At 36.3% G+C, this 18,036-nt stretch overlaps 1 pseudogene; it reads right to left on the bottom strand.

The window, feature by feature from the left end:
- Positions 1-2,911: 2,911 nt before the first annotated feature.
- LOC122747503 lies at positions 2,912-17,668 on the bottom strand (annotated as a pseudogene).
- Positions 17,669-18,036: the final 368 nt, after the last annotated feature.

The raw sequence follows: 18,036 nt of genomic DNA, 5'->3' as shown, positions 1-18,036 counted from the left end.
TATAAATGTTTTAGACCATATAGGTTCTTTTCCTTTTCCCCTAATCATCTTTGGAAATAGATCTAGCAGTGGTATTAATAGGTCAAAGGGTAAAGGCAGTTTATTAACTTTTGGGACATAATTCCAGATTGTTCTCCAAAATGGTTGGATTAGTTTACAATTCTAACAACAGTGAATTAGTGTCCTGATTTTCCCACATCCTTCCAATATTTGTCACTTTCTCCTTCAATCATTTTAGCCAATCTGATAGGTGCAAAATGATATCTCAAGGTTGTTTTAATCTGCATTTTTCTAATCAGTAATAATGTAGAATATTTTTTCATGACTATAAATTGTTTTGATTTCTTCATAAGAAAACTGTCTGATCATATATCATAGATTAGTTTAAAAATCATGCCATTCATTGAAGCTTTTCCTATTTCACTCTATGCTGCCATTATCACTGTAGAAGTGGAAATAGGCTAAAGGAACTAGGAGTCAATTTCTAATTTCCTTTCTTTCATGTTTTGTCTGAGAAAAAAGATTACATCATCTGGTAACTGAGAGAGTTGATTATTGGTCTCTTATATTAATAACCAATTATTGAATTAGGACTAACTGTTCCCCTTCTTATTTCTTCATTCTGAAACCAGTTCCTGTAGGTTATCTAGCCAGGCTTTGAAGGGTAGGGCTGATGATAAGATGAAATATTGGGTGAGACACACCTGACTGGCAAAACTTAGATTTGATCAAAAGGTTAAAAAAAATCTAGTCTAAGGGAAGTAGTGAATTTTGGCCCATTATGTTTAAGTCAGACAAGTCTGTATGGAAGTAAATACACCCTTTTTTCTATATTGCTTTAGACAGGAGATAGTCTGGTATACAAAAGTTTGTTTGACCAACACAGAGTGATCATTATCAAAACAATCTGGTACTGGATGAGAAACATAGAGGTGCAAATCTAGTCTCAGATACTTGACACTTAACTAGCTGTGTGACCCTGGGCAAGTCACTTAACCCTCATTGCCCTGAAAAAAAAAAGAGAGAGAAACATAGAGGTGGATCAGTGGAATAGAATAGGTAAAAGTTACACTAAAGTAAATGACTATAGTAATCTGGTATGTCATAAACCCAAAGTTCCAATGTTTTGGAACAAAGAACCATTATTTGACAAAAACTGCTGGGAGAATGAAAACAACATGACAGAAATTAGGTATAGGCCAACATCTCATACCATATACTAAAATAAGGTCAAAATGGGTACGTGATTTACATATAAATTGTGATACCTTGACCAAATTAAGGGAGCAGATAATAGTTTATCTGTCAGATTTATGGAAAGAGGATGAATTTTGGACCAAAGAGGATATTAGAGAATGATAAATATGTAAAATAGATAAATTTGATTATATAACAATCAAAAAACTTTTGCATAAAATACTGGATGTTGGAGGGGATGTGGGAAAACTGGGACACTATTCCATTGTTGGTGGAGTTGTGAAGATTCACCCATTCTGCAGAGCAATTTGGATCTATATCCAAAGGATTATCAAACTGTGTATACCCTTAGATCCAGAAATACCAATGTTAGATTTATATCCCAAAGACATCCCCAAAAAGAAAAAAAAAAGTGACTTATTTGTACACAAACATTTTTGCAGCTCTTTTTGTGGTGACTAAGAATTGGAAATCAAAGGAATGCCAATCAATTGGGGAATAGCTAAACAAACTATAGTATATGATGGTGATGGAATATTATTGTGCTGTAAGAATTGATAAGCATGATGACTTCAGAAAAGCCTGAAAAAACATGTATGAAATGATGCATTGTGAAGTAAGCAGAACCAAGAGAACATTTTACACAAAGACAGCAATAAATTTTGATGAAGAACTGTGAATGACTTGATTATTCTCAACAATACAATGATCCAAGACAATTGCAAAGGACTAATGATGAAACATATTATCCATTTCCAAAGAAAGAACTGATATTGATGGAACAGACTGAAGCATGCTATTTTTCACTTTCTTTCATTTTTTTTTAATCATTTGCTTTTACAAAATAACAAATATGGTAATCTTTTACCACCACCTCAGAGAGGGGGAGGGGAGGGAGGGAAAGAGGGATAAAAATTGGAACCCCAAACTATAAATAAAAATGTTTATTATACTAAAAAAAGCTTTTGTACAAACAAAACTAATATAACCATGGTTATAAGGAAAGAAGAAAACTGGGAAAGAATCTTTGAAACAAATATCTCTGTTAAAGGCCTCGTTTCTCAAATATATAGAGAAGTGAGTCAAATTTACAAAAATATATGTCATTACCCAATTGATAAATGGTCAAATGATATGAATAGGCAGTTTTCAGACAAAGAAATCAATACTATCTATTTTCATACAAAATGGTCTAGATCACTATTTTTTGAGGGTAAAGAATATTTACTATTTATTAGTCTTCAAGGGGATGGGGGACAATAGCAAAACCGCACAAAATGATACTGTTCCCTTTCTCAGGACTCCAAGGAATGAGTTCCCAGTTTAGAACCTTTTATTCCCCCACCCCACCCCTCATTACATAGAGCTGTTTTCATGACAACCAGCCACCCCAGAAGACCTTATCATCATCTTTGGCCTTCACAGCTGTGCCCAGTGAAGGGAATACACAGCTATGCCCCGGGCATTACCCCAGCATGGACACATGCTCCACTCTGACTCTATACAGTCCTATGTCACCTAAATATAAATACCATTCCTGCATCTTGACCCCACTGCAACAGCTAAGGGATACCAGAGTCATTAAGCATGGTGCTGAGTGGGGACGCCTCAAAGTGGGCCTGCTAAAGTCATCCCTAGAGTTCAACCACACAGCTGACTGTGGCCCTGGTTGGGGATGCCCACCCTCTGAGGTCTGGATGCTGCTGGCTCAGAGTCACCCTCTCTGCCCTGAACAATTGGCTTTCACTTCATTGATGTCACTCATGAAATTCTGAGCCAGGCAAATGCCAAATATCTGGAGCATGGTGATGCCCACAAAGACCCTAGCCACCACAACAAGGTTGTCTTGGAGTCACTTTTCAAACTGGCACTGGCCCATTCAACCTTTCATGTGGATGTATCTCTGTTGTTCCAGTTCCAATTTGAGCCAGATATCATAGCCACATTGGGTTTGGAGAACATCCTCCCCAGGATCCTTGACACAACAGGAGAAGGGCCCCCCATAGTGCTCACAACTGGGTTTCTGGTCAGTGCAGTTAAAATAGATGTTGAAGTTCCAGTCATTGGGCCCTCAAGATCCACAGTATGACCAATATTCCTGAGCAAAGTTGATGAGATATTGAAGTTCAATATTGTCCTGATAGGCCTTGACATTCTTATTGATGAATATATTGAGCTGGTCTCTAATCCAGTCCTTGAAGATGAAGGCCAGGATTTCTTTGGCCAACTCCAGAAAGAAGGTGAGGCCAAGGGACACTGAAAAAAACAAAACTTGAGTAAGAAAGTGTGTTCCCTAAGGGCCCCAATGCAGCCTGTGAAGCCCAGGACAGATATGATAACTTCAGCCATCAAGAAGAACCACATGGAATCCAGACTACTCAGGTGGATGAGTAAGGAGATGCTGGAAAGGACATCCTTCTCTCCCCAGGCCCACAGGACTATATCCAGCAGTATAGTCTTCAGCCAGAAGAAAATTTTGGAACCAAACAGGAAGCATTTTCTGCAGCAGCTGACCTTGGGCTCCTAGAAGTGCTGTTAGTGGACATCATGGTGAATAGCTGGGGCACCACTTGCCTGGGGCTGGGACCCCGGCCCAGAGCAGTTCTGTGTTAGCACTGGCCTGGGCCTGGGGTATCTAGATGACTCTTGATCAGAGAAATTCTAATTAACACAACTCTGAGGTATCACCTCACACCTACCAGAGTGTCAAATATAACAAAAAAGGAAAACAATGGATGTTGGAGTGATTGAGGGAAAACTGGGATGCTAATACACTGTTGGTGGAGTTGTAAACTGATCCAACCATTCTGGAGAGCAATTTGGAATTTTGCCCAATGGGCTATAAGACTGCATATTTTTGAGCCAACAATACCATTGCTAGGTTTATATCCCAAAGGGATCTAAAAGAGAAAAAGATCTATTTGTACAAAAATAGTGATAGCAGCTCTTTTTGTGGTGGCTAAGAATTGGAAATCAAAATAATGCCCATTAGTTGGGAAATCATTAAACAAGATATGGTATATAATGGTGATGGAATATTATTGTGTTATAAGAAATGACAAGCAGGATGATTTCAGAAAGACCTAGGAAGACTTATATGAACTGATGTACAGTGAAGTAAGCAGAACCAGGAGAACATTGTGCACAGTGACAATAACATTGTTTGATGAAGAACAGTGAATGACTTGACTATTCTCAGTAATACAGTAATCCAAGGCAATCCCAAAGGACTAATGATGAAGCATAATTATCCCCCTCCAAAGAAAGAAGTGATATTGATTGAACACAGACTGAAGCATGCTATTTTTTACTTTCTTTCATTTTTTATTTTATTCAAGTTTTCTTATACAAAATGACTAATGTGATAATGTGTAACATAATTGCACACGTATAACCTATATCTAATTGCTTACTGTCTCAGGGAGGGGGTGGAATGGAAGGAAGGTCAAATAGAATTTGGAACTCACAGCTTTAAATAAAAATGTTCATTACTATTAAAAAAATACTGAATGATCAGTCACATTCCTCTAACCTTCTTTAGATAAGCTTACCTCTTATTATAATATTCATTCTCTCATTACTTGTTAACCAATCATAATTGATTTCCATCCTCAGGTGCAATCCCTTTTCCAAAGGCTTTATAAGTATTGAAGATTCTACAGGTTAGCTCTATTTGGTCATTGAGAGGAACAAATAGGCTTATTTTACTGATTACTAGCTAACTGTAATAAAAATCAATTATAAATTAATTAGAAACTTTGTCTCTTGGAAATTTTCACTCATCACAAACTAAATAACAACTAATGATGAAAAGCTCCATATTTACATGGCTGGTTCTCTGATAACAGACTCAGTTTCTCTAATTGTGACCACACTACAAGACTTCCTGTTATGATAATACTAGTTAGAATTCATGTTCTGCAGGTCATTTATATATCACAGAAAGGTATTAGTGTAAAGCATTGTGGAGGTTCTTAAGTATTAAATATAAATAAATCTGTTATATATTATGCCATCAAATTGATAATTTCTTTTTCCATTTTGTTATGAGAGGCCTCTTATAACAAGATAAAACAAAGTAAATCTAATAAGAATTATTTCATCTTAAAGGACATGCAAAATTTCACATCTGTATCCTACCTCACATCTCCATTTTTTAAAGGAATTCAAATTTATCTTTCTCTCCTACCCACCCACACCCCTTTAAAAAAAAGAAAGAAAGAAAAATATGTACAGTAAAGCAAAATAAATTTCCTGAATGACTATATGCAACACAGAAAGGAATAAGTATCTACAATGTGCCAGGTAGTGTGCTAAGTCCTTTACAATTTCTATGTAACTATTGATCCTTACAAGAACCCTAGAGGTAGGTGCTGCTATAACCCTCAGTTTTAGTTTGAGGAAATTGATGCAGACAGAGGTTGAGTGATATTCACAGGAACACAGCTAATAAGTGTCTGAAGCTGGATTGAACTCAGAATTCTCTTGACTTCAGTCCCAGAATTCTATCTATTGTGACACCTATGGCACTGCCCTTCTCCTCTGCATATAAACACACACACACATACACACGCACACACACACACACATACACACACACTCATACACCATGTATATATGGATTTATATATCAATATCTATATATCCATCCGTACATCCATCTATCTAATTCTACATCCCAAATCCATCACCTTCTCTCTGTAATGAATATTGTTTCATCTTTGGTCCTCTAAATTAATTTAAAATAATATATAGATGCATATCCATTAAAATCAGGGAGATGAATTAAGATGTTTGTGATGCATTGTATACTTATGCTATGCATTTCTCATCCAAATTGAATGCTTGAACTAAATTTGGGTTTTCCTTGAAATTTAGACACTATTTCCCATTTGAGGACAGCAGTATCTGTATTCATTGACTAAAGTAGTTTAGTTTGCTAAGTAAAATTTTTTTCAGGCTGACTAGGAAAGCATTATAGTCAATATAGAGGATGCTAGGTAGACTATCTGAAAGCCTCAACAGGAGATTCATGGTGGATGTAGTCATTCATTGTAATTTACACCTTTAAATTATCCTTTGGTAGGCTTTCCTTTGTAATGAAGATATTAGGTAACATTAAGCTAACAAATATTTTTATGTTTAAGGAAGACATAGAAGACAGCCTATGAAAAAGTGTGGTGGCAGAAAATGAAATAAGACAGCTAAATGGTGCAGTGGATAGTTCTGGGCCTGGATTCAGGAAGACCTGAGTTCAAATCTGACCTCAGATACTTACTAACTGTGTCCATAGGCAATAATTTAACCCTGTTTCCCTCAGTTTTCTCATCTGTAAAATGAGCTGGAGAAGAAAACAGTAAATCACTCCAGTATTTTTTACAAGAAAACACTAAAAGGGGTCATTAATAGTTAGACACAATTGAAACAACTGAACAATAGGAGATGAAATGCAACATATGGAGCAGAACAAGTAGGCCAGTTTGGTTCAACTATAGAATGTGTGAATATTAGTAATGCCTTTTCTAGAAATGCTATTGATGGAGGCAAAGTGCCAATCAGGTCACATTTCATCATGCTTTTTACTTTGTTTTAAAAATGTAGATCCTGGTAAATGATTAAGCGTCTAGCCATGGAATAATGAAATTATCTCCCTCATGTGAAAACTGAACTTATAGTCAGGGGTGCATTTATTCCCCTCCTGTAATAAGAATGGAGATAGTTGCAGTAATATGACAAAAGATTTGTAGAGATAAAAATTCAGCTCAAATGCTTAACATTTTCCTCAGTTCCACTGAGATAAAAATTTCAGAGTTTTACTATGTAATGCCAGGACAGCAGAAGCCCTCTGATAAGATTTTTATTTGCTTATAGGATTATACACACATACACATATATGCATGGATATATTCATTTTCACACATGTATGTGTCTATACATGCAATACACACAGAACTCATGAGATTCAGATTTATATTACTAGTCATACTCATGCTTAATTAGCAGGACAAGTAATAGATCTGTTAATCAATTACCCAAGATATTAGTATTTAAATACCATCCAAATAGAGCCTCTGACTTGAAATCACATGCATTTTGCTTTACATATAAATATGATGTACAAAATTTTCCATTTGTTATAGTTCCTTTATTTTTATACTCCATTTATTTCATATCCAGTGCAACCATTCTTCTCCTTTTCCACATTATGCTTTCTGTGTCAAGTTAAGTAACCTCTCTCAGGATGATAAAATGAAGGCTGGCCTACTTTTGTCTGATTTCAAATATTTCAGTGATTAAGTATTGAAATAAAAGACAGAATGATTGCCCATCATATGGTGGAAGTGACCCTGGGCTTTTGAAAGGTATGCCAGAAGAGCACAAATTTTGGCTAATTCTATTAAGTAGAAAGCATTTGAATTCAGTAATAATAGCTAGCATTTTTATTGCACTTGAAAGTTTACAAATCCCTTTAACCATATTATCTCATTTGAAACACACAACTATATTAAGAGGCATGTGCTATTTTCCTTATTTTGAGGAAAAGGAAATTGAAGGGGAACAACATTAAGTGACTTTCCCAGGATCACATGGCTAGTACATACATAAGTCAGAATTTTAACTCTGGTCTCCTTGACTCCAAGTCCAAACCTCTATTCATTGTGCCACCAGCAGTAAAGATGAGCATCTTTTCTATCTGAAAACAAGTCAAGTTATGTTTACAACAGCTCACTGACATAAAGCTTATTAACTCATGATGAGTTTGTTGACCATTTAACAGAAATAAAAAGATAAAATAAAATGGCTCTCAGTCCTCTGAGGCTCTCTTGTGCTTCCTCAGAGATAAAGAAAATATAGGGGACTAAGTTTGTTAAGAATCATATATTTGTCATCTCTATCTCCACCACATCCCTTGTATAAGTTCCCTTTTCTACATTGACAGAGCTATCCCTCTCAATCAGATCCTTATCTCCTTTCGTCTGACATTAAACTAGCACCTTACTTGTTCTCTGCCTCATTCTCCATACTTGAATTATTCTACACAGAGATGCCAAAGTAATGTTCTTCATGGACAGGTATGACTACTAATTTCTTTACTCAATAACTAGTGGCCTCTTTCATCTGTAGGATCAAATGTAAATTCCTTTATTTGACATTTAAAGTTCTTTATAACTTGGTCATAATCCATCTTTCCAGTTTTATTTCATATTGTATCCCTTCAAATATATATGTATGTATATGTATACACATATATACATATATATGTACATAAGCATATAAATTTTTATGCTCTCACATATATACTCTCATATATATAAATATACTGTTATATATTTATACTCACATATATATACATATACACATACACACATATACTCTCATATATAAACTCTAAGCAAACTGGCCTTATTGTTTCTTAGGCAGAACACTCTATCTCCTAGATTTTTCCCTTTGCATCAGTTGTCTCTCCTACCTGAAATGCTCTCCCTCCTTAATTGTGCCTCTCAGAATCCATGGTTCTTTCTATAATCAGCTCAAGTGACCTATTCTTTGTGAAACTTTCCCCTATCTCTCTAGCTGCTAGTATCATCTTCTTCAAACTCAGCATGTTATTTGTTTTGAATGTTCTGTGTGTGCTTATGAGTGTTCATTTAAATTGTTTTTCTACCAACAGAATATATGCTCCCAGAGGCCAAAGCTATTTTGATTTTATCTTTGTATCTCTAGTATCTAGAATGGTGCCTAACAGATAAGAGGCATTTAATAAATGATTGTTTGAAATACAAACTTTTAAAACTTTTTTCAAAGAATAGTTATCCCTATATTGAGGGAGGTGGAAGTACTGTAGCCATTCATGCCTATTGTCTACTGCTGATTGGCACAGGAGCACTGACTGGCCACATTCCTGGTCCAAGCCAATTTGTCCCTCATTAGGAAGCCTAATCGCCTCCTGTTTTCAGGCCTTCACCATATTGGTGCCAGACAGTGTAGAAAAATGATAAGCCCACTGCAGCTTTGAATTTCTGAGCTCATGTGACACATGTACCTGAATCTTCCTAATAGTGGGAATCATTGGTGTTTTTCACCACCTTTGACTTTGACAGTCTATTAACATTTACTTCACTGTTGGTACTCTTTTTATGAGATATTTGTCTAATGGTCAGAAAATTACAATATTAGTTTAGAAAATGAACATTAAATATATTGACATTTGAAGTATAAATGAAACCTTGAGACATAAAAGGGTTGTAGCCAAATGAAAGCAATTATACCCTTGGAAAGGTGAACAAGGTCAATTCAACAAATATTCATTAAATTTCCACTATGTCCCTGGCATTGTGCTGGACAATGAAGTTATAAAAACAAAAAGGTAACAGTCTTTCTACTCCAGAAGCTTATATTTGACTTGGAACATATAATTTGGACACACAAAACTAAACCTAAGGTAAATTCGAAAAGTATCACGTATAAAATGCCACCTGAGTTGAAGGAAGAAATATAAAAACCAGAGTTAATAAGGCTTTAGTGTATTCCTGGCACAGGGGACATAGTCTAAAGGTGAACAGCTGGTAAGTCAATTTCATCATGCATTAGAATGCATGAATTTAAATAAATAAGCAAAATAAAATGCAGACAGAAAGGGAAGTTGGAGTCCATTTACAGGGGTCTTTAAATGCCAAGATGAGGTGTTTGTAATTTTAGACTTCAGAAAATAGGAGCCAATGAAGATTTTAATGAGTGGGAGGGATATGATAAGAATTGAGCTTATAAAAAGTTATTAGAGAATAGACTACAAATGGAAGAGACAGGAATCAGGGAGACCAATTAGGAAACCATTGAAATAATCTATGTGTGAGATAATTAGGGTTTGGACTATGAAAGTATATTTATAAGTAGAAGGAAAGACAAGGAGAAAATTATTGTAGAAGCAGAATTGAGTTGGGAATTGATTGACTATGGGTGTAAAAGAGAGGGAAGGATAATAGATGATTCTGGGTGAAAAGAATGATGGTAGAATGCTCTAAAGAAGTAGAGAAGGTGTTTAGGGGGAAGATGTTTTGTTTGGATATGTTTAATGTTAGATAATTATGAGATATCCACATAGTTATGTATAACAAGATAATTGGTGATATGGGATTGGGACTGGGAAAAATATTAAAGTTGGATGTAGATATCAAAAATCAGTGGAGGACGAGCCAAGATGGCGGAGAGGAAGCAGCAAGCTGTCTGAGCTCTCCTTCTGTTCCCTCAAAACGAACATTAAATCAAGCCTCTGGACGGATTCTGAAACTACAGAACCTGCAAAGAGACAGAGAGACACAGTCCTCCAACCAGAGATAATTTAGAAGACTTCAGGAAAAGGTCGGTCTGACTCGGGCAAAAGGGAGGCCCAGCGCAGGGCAGCAACCCAGCGCCGAGGGGGTCGGGGCAAGTCAGCAGGAGCTGCGGGCCACAGCCGAACAACTGAGGCTCCCGGAACCTGGCTCAAAAATCTGGTGGCCAAGAAGGACAGTGGAAAAACCTACCTGCACCGGCCGAGAGGGCCACGAACGGCGGGATCAGACGCCGGGGTCTGGCGCCTGGCTGGCCAAGCACAATCAGACAGGAATTGCAGGGCGGGGGATCTCCACACACCATAAAGGCCTCAGAGTAAAAGCCCGGTCACACAGCACCTATACCCCTGCACAAGAAGCCCAAAACAGGGACCCTGGTGCCCCCAGAGCAGACCTCAACTTAAAGAATAAATAAATAGGCTGCAATAATGAGTAAGAAGCAAAAAAGAGCCCTCTCCATTGAGAGCTTCTGTATCAATAGGGAAGAAGCCAACACAAACTCAGATGAGGACGATAGCCTCAAATTGGCTACATCTGAAGCCTCACAAGGGAAGCTGAATTGGTCGCAAGAACAAAAAGCCTTCCTGGAAGAGCTCAAAAAGGATTTTAAAAATCAATTGAGAGAGGTAGAAGAAAAAATGGGGAGAGAAATGAAAGCTAGACAAAAAAACTATGAAAAAAGAATCAGCAGCTTGGAAAAGGAAGCTGAAGAAAACAAAGCCTTAAAAAATTCATTTGGCCAAATGGAAAAAAAGCTGCATAATCTCACTGAAGAAAACAATACCTTAAAAAATTCACTTGGCCAAATGGAAAAAAAGGTGCATAATCTCACTGAAGAAAACAATACCTTAAAAAATTCACTTGGCCAAATGGAAAAAAAGGTGCATAATCTTACTGAAGAAAACAATGCCTTAAAAATTAAAGTGGGACAGTTGGAAGATAAGGAATCCATGAGACACCAAGAATCAGTCAAGCAGAATAAAAAAAATGAAAAAATAGAAGAAAATGTGAAATACCTCATTGGAAAGACAACTGATCTGGAAAACAGATCAAGGAGAGACAATTTGAGAATCATTGGACTGCCTGAAAGCCATGACCAGAAAAAGAATCTAGACACCATATTCCAGGAAATTATTAAGGAGAACTGCCCTGATATCATAGAATCAGAGGATAAAATCATCATTGAAAGAATCCACCGATCACCTCCTGAAAGAGACCCCAAAAGGAAAACTCCAAGGAATATTGTAGCCAAATTCCAGAATTATCAGGTGAAGGAGAAAATACTCCAAGCAGCCAGAAAGAAGCAATTTAAATATCATGGAGCCACAGTCAGGATTGCTCAGGACCTGGCAGCTTCAACATTAAAGGACCGCAAGGCTTGGAATATGATATTCCGGAAAGCAAAGGAGCTTGGATTGCACCCGAGAATCTATTAACCAGCAAAAATGTGCATTTTCATTCAGGGGAAAAGATGGACATTTAATGACATTGGGGACTTTCAATCTTTCCTGGTGAAAAGACCAGAACTGAATAGAAAATTTGATCTCAACATACAAGACTCAAGAGAAGTTTAAAAAGGTAAACAGAGGGGAAAAAAAAGTTACCCTATTAGGTTAAACTGTTTATATCTCTACACAGGAAGATAATACTCATAACTCTTAAGAACTGTAAATGTATTTGGGCAGAGAGAAGGACTTTATATAGAGGGTATAAATATAAATTGTCTTTGATGTGATGATACAAAAGAATTAAGGGGATAAAAAGGGAGTCTATGGGGAGGAGAGGAAAGGGGAGGTGGAATGGGATGAATTATATCATATGAAGAGGTGGAAAAAAAACCTATTGCAATAGAGGGAAAGAAAGGAGGGGGGAACATGGTTTCAACCCTATTCTCATTAGATTTGACTCAAAGAGGGAATAACATATACGTTCACTGGGATAAAGAAACTTAACTCATTCTTTAGGGAAACAAAAGGGGAAGGAAAAGGGGGGGACTGATAGAAGGGAGGACAAAAGCAAGGGAGAAAAGGGTAAAGAAAAGAGAGGGGGGTGATAAAAAGGGAGGGCAGATTGGGGGAGGCAGGGGTAAGAAGTAAAACGTCGGTGAGGAGGAATAGGGTGAAAGAAGGGAGGAAAAGTACAAAGGGGGTAAATAGAATGGAGGGGAATAGACAGTCAGTAATAATAACTGTGAATGTGAATGGGATGAACTCTGCTATAAAACGGAAGCGAATTGCAGAGTGGATTAAAAACCAGAACCCTACAATATGCTGTTTACAAGAAACACATTTGAAGCAGAGAGATACACACAGAGTAAAGGTAAAAGCCTGGAGCAGAATATATTATGCCTCAGCTAAAGTAAAAAAGGCAGGGGTAGCAATCCTTATCTCAGACAAAGTGCAGGCAAAAATAGATCTCATTAAAAGAGATAAGGAAGGAAATTACATCTTACTTAAAGGTACTATAGATAATGAAGTAATATCAATATTAAATATGTATGCGCCAAGTGGTGTAGCATCCAAGTTCTTAGAGGAGAAGTTAAATGAGTTACAAGAGGAATTAGATAGTAATACTATACTAGTGGGGGATCTGAATCTCCCCCTCCCAGAATTAGATAAATCTAGCCAAAAAAAAAATAAGAAAGAAGTGAAAGAGGTGAATAGATTACTAGAAAAGTTAGACATGATAGATGTCTGGAGAAAATTGATTGGGGATAGAAAGGAATATACCTTTTTCTCAGCAGTACATGGCACATTTTCAAAAATTGACCATGTATTAGGGCACAAAAACATCATAGTCAAATGTAGAAAGGCAGAAATAGTAAATGCATCCTTCTCAGATCATGATGCAATAAAAATTACATGTAAGAAAGAGCCAGGGAATAGTAGAATGAAAATCAATTGGAAACTAAATCATTTCATTCTAAAGAATGAATGGGCCAAACAAGAAATCATAGAAACAATCAATAACTTTATCCAAGAGAATGACAATAATGAGACAACATACCAAAATCTATGGGATGCAGCCAAAGCAGTGCTTAGGGGAAAATTTATAGCTCTAAATGCTTACATGAATAAAAAAGAGAAAGAGGAGATTAATGAATTGGGCATGCAACTTAAAAAGTTAGAAAAAGAACAAATTAGAAATCCCCAATTAGACACTAAATTAGAGATCCTGAAAATTAAAGGAGAAATTAATAAGATTGAAACCAAAAAAACTATAGAATTAATCAATAAAACTAAGAGCTGGTTTTATGAAAAAACCAATAAAATATATAAAATATTGGTTAATTTGATTAAAAAAAAGAAAGAAGAAAACCAAATTACCAGTATCAAAAATGAAAAGGGTGATGTTACCACCAATGAAGTGGAAATTAAAGCAATAATTAGGAAATATTTTGCCCAACTGTATGCCAATAAATTTGACAATCTAAATGAAATGGATGAATATTTACAAAGATACAAACTGCCCAGGTTAACTGAAGAGGAAATAAAATCCTTAAATAAACCCATATTAGAAAAAGAAATTGAACAAGCTATTAATGAACTCCCTAAGAAAAAATCCCCAGGGCCAGATGGGTTTACGGGTGAATTTTACCAAACATTTAAAGAACAATTAATTCCAATATTATACAAATTATTTGGAAAAATAGGGGAAGAAGGAGTTCTACCAAATTTGTTTTATGACACAAATATGGTGGTGATACCAAAACCAGGCAAAGCAAAAACAGAGAAAGAAAATTATAGACCAATCTCCCTAATGAATATTGATGCTAAAATCTTAAATAAGATATTAGCAAGGAGATTACAGCAAGTGATCACCAGGATAATACACTATGACCAGGTGGGATTTATACCAGGAATGCAGGGCTGGTTCAACATTAGGAAAACTATTAACATAATCAACCATATCAATAAGAAAACCAACCAAAATCATATGATTATCTCAATAGATGCAGAGAAAGCTTTTGACAAAGTACAGCACCCATTCCTAATAAAAACACTAGAGAGTTTAGGAATAGGGGGAGCTTTCCTTAGAATAATAAACAGTATCTACCTAAAGCCATCAGCAAGTATTATATGCAATGGAGATAAATTAGAGGCCTTCCCAATAAGATCAGGGGTGAAACAGGGATGTCCATTATCACCCCTATTATTTAATATTGTTCTAGAAATGTTAGCTTTAGCAATCAGAGAAGAGAAGGGAATTAAAGGAATTAGAATAGGCAAGGAGGAAACAAAACTATCACTCTTTGCAGATGATATGATGGTATACTTAAGGAATCCTCAAGAATCAAGTCAAAAATTACTTGAAACAATTAACAACTTTAGCAAAGTAGCAGGATATAAAATAAATCCACATAAATCATCAGCATTTCTATACATGACCAACATAGTCCAGCAGCAAGAGATAGAAAGAGAAATTCCATTTAAAGTAACGGTAGATAATATAAAATATTTGGGAGTCTACTTGCCAAGACAAACCCAGGAACTCTATGAACACAACTACCAAACACTCTTCACACAAATCAAATCAGATCTAAATAATTGGAAAGATATCAATTGCTCATGGATAGGCAGAGCTAATATAGTAAAAATGACAATACTGCCTAAATTAATTTACTTATTCAGTGCCATACCAATCAGACTACCTAAAAATTATTTTATACAGCTAGAAAAAATAATAACAAAATTCATCTGGAAAAACAAAAAATCAAGAATATCCAGGGAAATAATGAAAAAAAAATTCACAGGAAGGTGGGTTAGCGGTACCAAACCTGGAGCTTTACTATAAAGCGGCAGTCATCAAAACTATCTGGTACTGGCTAAAAAATAGAGTGGTAGATCAATGGAATAGGCTAGGCTCAGGAAATGCAGTAGTAAATGACACTAGTAATGTAGTGTTTGATAAACCCAAAGACTCCAGCTTCTGGGATAGGAACTCAGTATTTGACAAAAACTGCTGGGAAAACTGGAAGATAGTATGGCAGAAATTAGGCATAGACCAACATCTTACACCTTATACTAAAATAAGGTAAAAATGGATACATGATTTAGACATAAGAGGTGATACCATAGGTAAATTAGGAGAGAAAGGAATAGTGTACCTATCAGATCTTTGGAAAGGAAAACAGTTTTTGACCAAACAAGAGATAGAGTATATTATAAAATGCAAAATGGATGATTTTGATTATATTAAATTAAAAAATTTTTGTACAAACAGAAGCAATGCATCCAAAATTGGAAGGGAGGCAGAAAGCTGGGAAACAATTTTTGAGGCCAGTGCTTCTGATAAAGGCCTCATCTCTAAAATATATAGGGAATTAAATCAAATTTATAAGAACCCAAATCATTCCCCAATTGAGAAATGGTCAAAGGATATGAACAGGCAGTTTTCTGATGAAGAAACCAAAGCTATCTATTCCCATATGAAAAAATGCTCTAAATCTCTAATGATTAGAGAGATGCAAATTAAAACAACTCTGAGGTACCACCTGACACCTATCAGATTGGCTAAAATGACAAAAAAGGAAGATAATAAATGTTGGAGAGGCTGTGGGAAAATTGGAACACTAATGCATTGTTGGTGGAGCTGTGAGCTGATCCAACTATTCTGGAGAGCAATTTGGAATTATGCCCAAAGGTCGATAAAGCTGTGCATACCCTTTGACCCAGCAATCCCACTTTTAGGTCTTTTGCCCAAAGAAATCATGGAAGGGGGAAAGGGACCCACATGTACAAAAATATTTATAGCTGCTCTTTACGTGGTAGCAAGGAATTGGAAGTTGAGGGGATGCCCATCAATTGGGGAATGGCTGGACAAGTTGTGGTATATGAATACAATGGAATACTATTGTGTTGTGAGAAATGATGAGCAGGAAGAGTTCAGAGAAACCTGGAGGGTCTTACGTGAGCTGATGATGAGTGAGATGAGCAGAACCAGAAGAACATTGTACACAGTATCATCAACATTGAGTGTTGACCTACTGTGATGGACTATATTCTTCTCACCAATGCCATGGTACAGAAGAGTTCCAGGGAACTCATGATAGAAGAGGATCTCCAAATCCAAGAAAAAAAAAGAAAGAAAGAACTGTGGAGTATAGATGCTGATTGAACCACATTATTTCTTTTGTTTTGGGTGCTGTTGGTTTTTTTTTTTCTTTCTATTTTGAGGTTTTGCATCACTGCTCTGATTCTTTCTCTTGTAACAGGATTAATGCAGAAATAGGATTAATGTTATTATGTGTATATATATGTGTTTGTGTGTATATATATATATATATATATCTATATGTATATGTATAGAGATATATAGATATAACCTATATCAGATTACCTGCTGTCTAGGGGAAGGGGGAGGGAGGGGTGGGAGGGAGAAAAATCTGAAATTGTAAAGCATGTATAAACAAAAGTTGAGAACTATCTTTACATGTAATGGAAAAAATAAAATACCTCATACATAAAAATATAAAAATAAAAAAAAATAAAAATAAAAAAATAAAAAAATGAAGTGACATCATAAGCAAATTAGAGGAATAAGGAAAAATAATCTTTCAGATATATACAAAGGGGAAGAGTTGATGACCAAAGGGAACAGAGAGGATCACAGATGATAAAACCAACAATTTCGATTACAGTTTTGCACAATAAACTAATGTAATAAAAATGAGAACATAAACAAAAAAAAATCAGTGGAGGAAAGGCAGTAAACTGTAGTAACTCACCACATTATTGATCCAAAAAATTCCTAAATAATGCCATACAACAATTTATGGAGCAGCAAAACCCACAAAAAACCAGGTTGAGATATTTTTCTAGCCAAAGACAGCTTAGAAGGTTGTCAAGAGGGGGCTGCTGTTCTGAGGCAGGAGTAGAGTGCAACCCCATAGTCGTGCTGACACAGATCCAGTCCCCGGCAGGATGAGCCAAGGAAAGAGACCCCAGAGCCTCTGAATCAGCTGCAGTGCTAGTGTTGTCTGGAGCTGAGGTCACAGTCTGGTGAGAGGGCTGAGCAGGGAGCAAATTACAGGAGCCTTTGCTGTTGCTGAGGATGAATTTGGGTGTTTCACCCCTGTTGGGAACCAGGAAGTCAGCTTTTATTGTGGTGACGCATGTGGGGAAGGAACACAGGCTCATCAGGGCTAACAACCAAAGCACACAAAGTTTTGCTGTATGGTTAATTAGAAAGTTGGCCTGGGGTTATCTATGGACCAGGGAACAGTCCAGGTAAGTGACGAACCTGTCTCTCCTTAAATCATACCACCTTCTTTAACGAGCTAAAAGTCAAGTAAAAGACAGGCAAGATGAGCAGACAGAGAAAGGTGAGGACCATAGAAAGGTTTTTTTAGTGACAAGGAAGATTGAGGTGTACCCTCAGATGCAGATAGCAATATCAGGGCTTCTATATCCAAAGCTTCCAAGAAAAATATGAACTGATCTCTGACCATAGAGGTGGACAGAAAGTATTTTGAAGATAAAATAAGAGAGGTAGAGGAAAAAATTGA

Source organism: Dromiciops gliroides, chromosome 3 (genome assembly GCF_019393635.1).
Source record: "Dromiciops gliroides isolate mDroGli1 chromosome 3, mDroGli1.pri, whole genome shotgun sequence".
NCBI classification, from domain to species: Eukaryota; Metazoa; Chordata; class Mammalia; order Microbiotheria; family Microbiotheriidae; genus Dromiciops; species Dromiciops gliroides.
This window is presented reverse-complemented; position numbering and strand designations above follow the sequence as displayed.